Below are 7,851 nucleotides of genomic sequence, written 5' to 3' on the forward strand. Positions count from 1 at the left end.
CACACACACACACACACACACACACACACACACACACACACACACGTACATTACACTTACACAGACACCTCATTTTTAAAAGACTAAAGCAAACAGTCAAGGCAAAAATCTCTTGAAGCGATGGAGAAACTGCCATGCACCTCCTGGGTTCAGAAGCACGAGAACACGCACTTCTACCCCATCACAAGAAGCTCGGACCAGACTCAACGGGAGCCAAGACCAGGACACAACCTAGGGACTGGGGTTCTAGCCAGTGCCACCATCAGATTCTCCAACCACAGCCTGCTTTGTAGGTTGCTTTGTTTTGGAGACAAGGTCTCACACTGTGGCCCAGGCTGGCCTCAGATGGACCTTTAAATAATTCAGGTGTTATACCTCCCGCCCCCCCGCCCCCCAAACTAGCCTCTAAGTTCTATCCCACAGGAGGAGGGAACAGTCACTGCAACTCGTCTTTATGGGTTTCCAAAATACTCAAGGCCAGGAGTATTCTAGAACTGTGTTTTCCTAAGTCTTCTAGAAAGATGACAGCGTATCGATGGCTAGAAAAACAAACTCTGAAGAAGAATGGCCTTTCTTCCTTACCAACAGCAGAGAGCCCCAGAGACAGCGGCATGGGAACTGCTTATCCACATCACCTCGGGGCTCTATTTTTCCTGTGGTCTTTGTTGGCTCATTGCACAGAAAAGTTAACGGTGTCTCCTGACCTTACCTTTAGTTCAAATAGACAAAAATCGGGCATTCACGGCTTGACATTCAGTAAATATACCACTCAACATCAACACCATACAGTCTTGTAGAGAAACAAACAAACAAACATACAAACAAAAGCTTAAATATGAGAGGGCAAAACAAGTAAGTTGTACCAAAAGATACACGTGCCATCTTGTGTCCAGGTAATATGTTCTCCGCACATTGATGCTTTTGATAGGATGGTTATAAAATTCATCTTTAATGGTAATACCAGCAATAAGTTAACCAGTACTAAACTGGGCATACGCACACTCGCTAGGCATCTTAAATATGTTCCGTGGCACAAATCATTCGCAGGATTGAAAGATTCACTTCATGGGATTGGGCAGAGCTGGCCCAATGGGCACATTGTCACCTCAGATGGAAACAGGCCTGCTCTCACAATGGACAGCTCCCCATACAGTGAGAAACCATGTGCCTTTACTTCGGGAGGTGATGATGATGATGATTATTGATTTTTGTTCAAGATGTAAATCCACTCGAGTTTCTAGGCTTCGCTTTATCATCTGTACGTATACACTAAGAGAATGCTGTCTGTGTGCTCTAGGAGAACGATTAAGGAACTTAGGAACAAGCCAGATCCTCTTACAGGGGACTAGCGTCCTCACCCCAGTTTAAAAAATAACAACAACAACAAAATAAGAAATAGGTCTCCTTTAGTCACAGGAGTCTCTGCAGTTCCACCTGTGACCTACAGGTGTCGCCCTCTGCATGGCAAGGCCCAGGAGGGCAGCTGGCTGGGAGGCAGACAAGTCTGGGCTGCCTAACCTGAGCATGTGGAAGTAATACACATCTCTAAATGAATGGCCTAGTCCTGGGGAAATAGAATAGAACATTCATAAGCAGTTACACCATCTGTCTTCATACCATCGTCATCAACAGAGAGAGGGTAAAGGCTCTTTAACATGGATGAAAGCCCAGGCTGACACTGACCGGAAACCTGTGAGAGCTGAATACCAATAAAGGTAGAGAAATGATTAAAAAACAGGGATAACAACTGCAAATCTGTCTGGACAGCCCAGGCTCCTGATTCTTTGCAGACAGGGTGTGTCTTTACTGGTCCCAGGAGTGTTTTTTTAATGCAAGTTTTTCTAATCAAAGGCCTGGCTTGGGCACTCACAGGGAAGGGCTGGTCGGTCTCCAGGCCCCTGGACATGAGTGTTGGGCAAGGGTGCAGGAGCCTCTGGGTCTGGACCAGAGCCTGCCCGCTGAGCTGGGACCGCCTGTTAGTTCCTCATGTACTGACAGGGTGTGGAAAGGAGGGGCAGTTTTCCTATAGATCATCCCGACCCTGTGTGGTGGCAACTGGCCGGGGTCATCAAAGAGGCCATGTTTCTGGTTTTCCTTCTGTAGTATCAGCTACAGAGAGATGGTGGGAATGACTGAAGGCGTGGGCTGGCGATAGGTTTTATCTGGAAAATTCTGTCCATTGCTCTCCTCCAACCAACACTCACAACAGTCACCATGAAGCTCAAGCAGACACAACACAACCGGCTTTCCCTGGGAGCATTAAGGAAATGATCGCCATATCCTAACTGCGGCACAGCAGGAATGCTTTCTCAAGGGTGTGTGGCAAGACCTGGGCAAGGAGGGCACTCCCCACCCCAGCCCCAGTTCTCAGAAGGAGGCGGCGGGTCCAAGGCATCCAGAAGACTCTGGTTTAAAAAGATACCAGAGGTGGGGCCGCTACAATCCTGCAGGAGCCCAGCTTCATGGTCGTGCCCACTTGGGCCCTCAAGTTAGAGTACTCCCGCCTGCCTGCCTCCATTGTCAATGTGAAACCGAGAAGGGGAAACTTTGATCATATGGCCTCCGGCCTCCACTTCCCCAGGGCTGCGATAGTAAACAAGATGAAGCCAAGGGCTTCATGCCTGCTAGGCAGACGCTTGACCAGCGGGAGCTCCACTGTGGCCCAAAAGTGAAGGAAATCTTGAAAACTAACACAGCCTTCCAGTGGTACCCTCTGCCTCTCTTTCAGTGCCACATAAAACATGGCCTACGGCCTCAGAGCAAACTAGAAGCCTGTTTGCTTTGTTCGTTTTTGTTTTCTAGACAAGGTTTCTCTGTGTAGCTCTCACAGTGCTGGATCTAGCTCTGTAGGCCAGGCTGGCCTCGAACTCACAGAGATCCGTCTGCCTCTGCCTCCCGTGCTGAGATTAAGGGTGTGCACCACCATTACCCAGGAGAAACCTGTGACTTGATTGCCTCTTTCTGACAAATCCCAGGCCCTCCTTCTCAGGGCGAAGCAGGGCAAGCCTGCTCCAATCACTCTCAACTTCCTGTGAGCAGCGGAAGCGCCCCTGGCCCAAGAATCCCAGCAAACAGACGGACCTAGAAAAATCTCCCACAAATGCTCTCTCTAGCCCCTGACCATTGGCCTCCTGACCAAGGTGACCCGAGATTGTCCTCCTGTGACCTCTCCAGAGGAAGGAGCCTGTGTCAGCTGCCAACCCTGGGGATCTGGAGGAGTTTGGGGAGCAACCTGGAAGCTGGTGCGTGCAAGGAGTGTGAGCTAGAAGCCAAACCCAGAAAACAGCGTCACTATAAGGTTAGCATTCCACCACTGCACACGCTTCCCAGATAGTTCACCCATGAGAGCATTTGGGTTAAAAAAAAAATACCATTCCCCCCCCCCCCCAAAGAATGGGTCTAGTGACGTGTCCACTGGGGGTATTTTACACATCGCTTACAGGCTTGAAGGAAAGGGGAGCCAATCAATGATTATAACTAATCCCTCTGTTCCTACCTCTTAACAGGATAATGTAGATTAATTCAAACCTGACAAAGCCCCCACAGTGCCTTGATATGATAGAAATTTGGAAATTCTCCTAAGAATCAGGGTGTCTGTACCCAAGGCTCTCACACGAACATGTTACTTAAATAACACACCAATCTGTGATCCCCGAAGAATGAAATTGTTCCTTCTCTTTTCCGGGGGTGGGGTGGGGGAGAAGGGGGTGGGAGGATGCTTGGGGGGGCGGAGGGGGATAAAGTGAGTTTGCCTGTCGGCGGGCTCAAGAGCTGAGAAACATTAGCTGTCACGAGCCACAATCAAATCAGGTTTGAAATATTTAGCAGTGGCTCGGAAAATGCGCTGGTGCGGCGCTGACAGGCGAGGTGTGCAGACGCCCGCTCTCCATTATAATGGAAATACCAGGCCCGTTCTGAATATGTATAACCCAGAAAAATGTATTGATTTTTCATTCGGCATTAAAAAAAATGAAATAGCCTGCAGCTGTCAAAAGCCTTTTGTTAAAAGCCCGTCCTTCCTGGAATGAGGTTTACCAGAAACAAGTTTTAATTGTATATGGGACCTCTTCTTTGAAAAAACAAAATAACCAATCTGCTTACTTTAAAGGCAGGGTTAAGGCTTTTGCCTTGCTGCCTTCCTCCTGTCTGCAACCTAAATTAACAGAAGGAACGGCCACCTAGGCAGGTGGGAAGCACCATGCACTCTGACCAGCGGAAGTGACCGCGCGCAGAGGGTGGCAGTTATGGGTGACGGTTGGTTGGTGGTGGGTAGCAGGAGGGACTTGAGCTATGCTTTGTCCTCTTGTCCTTCTTCCTTGGGTGGGAGCCCTGGGCTCACGCAGTATCTGCCCAGCCAATCGCTTCTGCTCTCTCAGCCTTGGTTGGCACAGGGCAAGGCGAGGAACAGCCTGGTGTATCCAGTCCTCTCGGCCTTTCCTTATCAATGGGAAACCTCTACTGGGTACAGATATTATGCAAAGTGTGCACGCTTTATTCTGCGAAGGAGGTCAAACCCCACAGCATAAAAGATAACTGCTAAGGCCCGGGCAATTTGCTTCAAATAAAATCCACCCCCACTTTAACCCCCACCCCGTGTTAAGATTCTGACACGCAACAGAAACTTGTAACGGGTGTGATGCTCAATGCTGATGGGCAGATGGCTGTTCTGTTGTCAGTTTGTTAATTCTCATCCTTGTCTTTTCCCTCCAATCTAATGGTGATGATGCAGGAAGCGACAACCACGAGGGTGGAGCAGAAAACTACATCCTCCCTCCTGGACGTTCTGGCACCTTCCCTGAAAGGTGACCCAAGGCATTACCAGTAGGTGACTCTCCGAGCCCCCTGGGCTGTGTCTGTACTGCGGTCACAGGCTAGTCCTGAAGAAGCTATAGCGGCATTCCCAAACACAGCCTCTTACCCGGTTACTCACAGACTTCCTCCCATCCCCGACAATCTGTCTGGAAGCTGCCTGAGGGGCAACTCGGAGCACTGAAGTCTTCTGGGTAACAACTCCTCAGCTCCAGGAACATTCCCTGAAAACAGGGTAACAGGGTACCTGCCCACCACAGACACAAATTCTTGTCTACGCATCTCTGGTCCTCAGCGTCTCTGTGAAGGGTGCACATCCTCACCGGCACATGGAGAACAGGGCATCTGCACATCTCCCTGGCAGTAGTTACCCGAGGGTTCTAATTTTTAAACAGCTGAACAACTTTGTCCACTTTATTTTATACTTCCTATAGATTCATCAAGGAAAACAGCAACGGGATTGGGGGTGGGAGATGGGGGCGGGGAGGGGAGCATCTACCATAGTCCAGGCAGGAAAACTTCACAACAGAGCCAAAAAGAGGCAGAAGGAGGCTCCCTCTCCAGGCCACCATTGCCTTGGCCGTTTTACCCAGGTAAGCTCTGCAGGTTTGCCAAGGACAGCCGTCCAGCAGCCGGGAGAGCAGTGGGGGCCCAGGCCAGTGTTCCTACGTGTCGTTTTCTCACCTTGGTGGGTGAAAAAAAGCAAAGAAGAAAGAAACTAGTCAAAGTCGTGACACACTGTTTATATAAAACCACCTTCTCGGAGACGACGTTTATAAACACATTCCAGCCCACCAGAAGCCGGGAGGACGTGGACAGGAAAGGACCTAGGAGGACGTGGAGGGGATCAGCCCTGGGCCGCTCTCCAGTGAGAGGCTTCTTCTCCTCTGGGTCTTTGAAGTGACTGTTTGACTTAGGAATTCTCTGCTCTGTGCTCTACTCATTCAGCCAAGACACCTGGGGGCTGCACCTGGAGATTCCGGAGGCCTCTCGAAAGGTCTAGGTATGGGGCTACCACCCTGCCAGAGGCCTCTGGGAAAAGCTCCATGGAAGGTGGACAATGGAGGAATCCAGCCTTCTCGCCACCGCCCTGACCTCCTTTCTCACCCCCACCCTACCCACCTGCCTTCTGGCACTGGGCTGGAAGAATCGCCACTCACAAGGCAACTCTGGGTGTTATTAAACATGACTAATTGGGGGCGAGAGACCATTATGCTTTTGTATATCTGAAGATCCTGCCACTGTTTACAGAAGCAAGAAAAATGGGGGCTGTGCAGCACGCAGCAGCCTGGGAAGGCTCCTCGCTTTGCTTCTGCACTGACTTTGCTTCAGACTGGTGCAGCCACGGGGCAGAATCCTTGTGGGTCCAGAGCCCGTGGCCTTGCAGAGAAAAATTCCCCTCTCTGAGCCATCCCTCCTGCGGGAGCAACACTAAACAGGAGTTAAGAATGCTGCCATTGTGTGGTCAGGACGGGCCCTGCCATTTTTCCTCTCCCAGGCAAGGCCACTTGGTCATTTGAACAGTTTGTCAAAAACCACACTAGAATTAAGGGGGTGGGTGGGGGTCAAGAGAGGAGAAAAAAGGGAGGAAATGCCGAGAGCCTGCACTGCACCGGGTCCCATTTATCTGTGTGCTTCAGTGAAAGCACCTGGGCAGCCCCCTGCAGAATCCCAGAAAGGATAAAAGGGACCGAGCAGCAGCGACAAAGCACAGGAACGAATGTGCCTTGGACTCGCCTGGTGGCAATTCACAGGGAAGCAAAGAAAATAACGGAGAGGTGTGAGCTCCAGTTTGTAAAATACAAACCCAAGCTCTGAAACGGGCCTCAGCACACACGGTAAACAAGAAGCCCAGAACTCCCGAGGAAACTGAGTTCAGCAGAGACTCGGTCCCTGGGTTTCCACGAAGCTCTGGCTGCTGCTGCTGCTTTCACACATGAAGTGTAAAAAAGGCAAATTCCCTGAGAATGTTTGTGGCGGAGCATGATGTGATTGTGCTGTCATTTATGGGAAATAATCGCAGACCCATCTCTCCCTTTCCCCCCCATTTTCCAGTCCAAATAACCATGAAAAATTACACTTCAATGTCAGCGCCGTGACAAAGGAGGCTGGGAGCTTAGTGGATTTGCGGGGTTTTGTTTCTGTTTTTCTTTCTTTGAGGGGGGAAAAGTTACCTACCTACCTTCAATTGTACTTCGTTTAAAACGTGACCTAACAAATGCATTTCGACACGTATCTTTTTCTTGCTCTCCTTTCTTTTTAAATGCCACTTTGCAGTTTAACCTCACACCAAACTGGAATATTCTGGAAAGCAGAGGCATGCAAAACAGAAGGTCCTTGATACCAAGAGAGGTGCCCCTCTCCAGGCAGTTGAAAACAAAGTCGCTGGGAGAAAACACTGATTGCAGCGCAGCACGCTGCTTGGGAAGAGAGGACAGAGGCAGGGGTTGCAAGTCTGCAGGACATAGCATTTGCGAAGGAAAGGTCTCTGGAGCTGAGGGAGGGATGAGGGTCTAGATGGACGAGGGGATGAAAAGGACTTTGCACGCTCATTCATCAGACCAAATCACTTCACAGACTTGAACACATTAACTAAGGTATGGGGGGTAGGGTCAGAATGTGGGTGCAGATGGGGAGCCTCTTGGATGGGTACCAGTTCCTTCCTGCCTGCCCCCACTGCAGAAAGGGACATTTTTCAATCAACGGAAAAGATCTGCCTGAAAAGCTTTTTAACATTCCAGGTGTGAGGCCCGAGCGGTCCCCACAGCATCTGTCTTTCAATAACACCCTGCTTCAAATAAACACTGCCAAGCCTCCATGGTTGAAGGGGAGAAGACAAGATAGATAAACACACATGAGTGATAGAGTAAATTAAGGCGTGCGCGCGCGAACACACACATACACATGCACACGCACACACACACCTAACATTTTCCATTACAGAAGACTGGTATGGCCTTCAGAGTTAAAACTGACTTACTGGAGAGAGGTCTTGTGCTTAATGCAGAGAGGCACCGGGGGGGGGGGGTCACAGGATTTTGA

General features: G+C 49.9%; 1 protein-coding gene across 3 annotated transcripts in view; it reads right to left on the minus strand.

Moving 5' to 3' along the window:
* Zfhx3 (zinc finger homeobox 3) overlaps positions 1–7,851 on the minus strand; it is a 628,106-nt gene that overhangs the window by 47,161 nt on the left and 573,094 nt on the right. The window lies entirely within an intron of this gene.

This window comes from Microtus ochrogaster, chromosome 4, assembly GCF_000317375.1.
Source record: "Microtus ochrogaster isolate Prairie Vole_2 chromosome 4, MicOch1.0, whole genome shotgun sequence".
In the NCBI taxonomy this organism is placed as follows: Eukaryota; Metazoa; Chordata; class Mammalia; order Rodentia; family Cricetidae; genus Microtus; species Microtus ochrogaster.